Source organism: Bos mutus, chromosome 11, assembly GCF_027580195.1.
Source record: "Bos mutus isolate GX-2022 chromosome 11, NWIPB_WYAK_1.1, whole genome shotgun sequence".
NCBI lineage: Eukaryota > Metazoa > Chordata > Mammalia > Artiodactyla > Bovidae > Bos > Bos mutus.
In genome coordinates, this window is record NC_091627.1 from 76,665,611 (window position 1) to 76,667,626 (window position 2,016).

Sequence of the window (2,016 nt, forward strand, 5' to 3'; positions counted from 1 at the left end):
CTGTTGCCCCCAGGTGGCAGATCTGCAAAAAGCAGATCCTTAAGTCCCTAAAACACCTGGAGTTCTCACTATGGTGATAACAGGAAACAGTCTTAAAGATCGTTTTGGTGATTATTCCAAGGTCCCACAGGTGCCTTTCCCACATCTCTTGGCTGTAGGATCTGCTGTCCACAGGTCTTCTCTTCATTCCTGGGTGAGAGAGTGATTCCTGGATGGGGAGCTAGCCCCAGGTCTCTGGGAACGGGCTGGCCCCTCAGAATGAGCACATCCTTTGTAACAGCCTCTTTCCTATCCATTGGGCCTGCCCACGTGTTCAGACTGCAGCCCCATCAAGATTCAGACTATAAAACAGGAGACTTGGGGTGTATTTCTGACTTTCCAGCTAGCCTGTCGGGAGATCCCTGGTAGATCTCTCTGAGCCCATGTCCCCAGAGGAGGACCCCTGCACGGGTGAGGAGATACAAACAGCAGGGTATTCTGAAGATTACAGAGGCAAGAAGTATCCCCCACCATTTGAAGAGGAAAAGTTAAAATTTTACATAACCTCCTGCTCCTGCTGCCTCTGTAACTCAGCTTGCTCCTTGCAAAATCTGGATCACATTTGTCACATAGTCTCAGAAAATGGGAACTTACAATACTAGGAACTGGAGCTTATCTTACTCACCCTTGTCCTGCTCTCTGCAATTGCCCAGTCCCTGCAAACTTGCTTAATCATGCCTGTTCATGTAAAGATCAGGCATCCCCCTCCCCATCTTGACTGCTGATCCCATGCGTGCAAAACCGCTTAATTTAAACCAGCCTATTAGCAGCTAGTGTTGCTCACTATAGTCTGTCTATAAAAACTCTCTAACCCCTTTGTTTGGTGCTCAGAGCTTGAAGTGTTAACTCCTCTGGGCCCGCCAGCTTAATAAACATGAGTTCCCCAACTCTCTGAGTCTGGTGCTTGATTTCTTGATTACTGGTTTCTGCAACACCTTCACCAAGTGAGTTCCAATTCTCTGGCCCAGCTTCTTTAAAAATAATTGAAAAACAGAGAAAACAAAGGAAGCTGTAAAAAAGAGGAAGCATCCTGTTCTCAGCACCTGTTAACTTCTGGTGTGTTTCGCTTATGCATATAATCTATGATCATATGTATATAGCCCATGCATGAAGTTAAGATATAAAGTTATTTTTTCCACTCATAATGAGGACACTTCCTTGTGATATTAAAATTTCCTTGGAAAATGGAGCTTAAAGGCATCAAACTATTGCTCCAGGTAAATATAACCTAGTGTTTATTTAACTTAGTGACTGACTGGCTGATAATGTCTAGGCTCTCCTGTAATTCTCCATTCTCCTTAGCACCTACAAGTCATATGATGCCATCCCTGTGAGACTTTGGTTTGACTCACATCACCTCCTCTCATTGTCTTTTCCTTGGGCAGAGACTGTTGGACCAAATAGCTGATGTTCAATTCTGGCTAGATGCTGAGGTCCCCTGGGAAGCTTTAAGAAAAGAAGGCTTGCCCTGCCTTCAGAGATCTGATTTAATTGGTCTGAGGGTGGGGCCCAGGCTCAGTACTTTTTAAAAACTTCAGTGATATATAAGTTGCTGCTGCTGCTGCTGCTAAGTCGCTTCAGTTGTGTCCGACTCTGTGCGACCCCATATACAAGTTGAGAACCCCTGAACTAAAGAGTCCTTCAGGTCCCTTCCAATTCTGATGATCTGTGAGCTTTGACTGGGTCAAGTAAATGAAGTAGAGATGTTATTATATTGCTCTGGGTTTCCAGGAGTATTCAGTTAAACTCCTGGGTCTCAAAGGAAAAAAAATTATAAAGGGTCTTTCTCCACCTTCTGGAAATATCCTGGCTCCCATTACCCCCTCCAATTAATAGTCCTAAAAGGCTGTGACGGCACAGGAGAGGCCGAGTGGAGCTACCCCACGCCTGAGGTCAGGGGCAGCGGCCGAGAGGAGCAACCCCATGTCCAAGGAGCGGTGGCTGCATGGGTGCAGGAGGGCTGAGAGGAGCTACTCC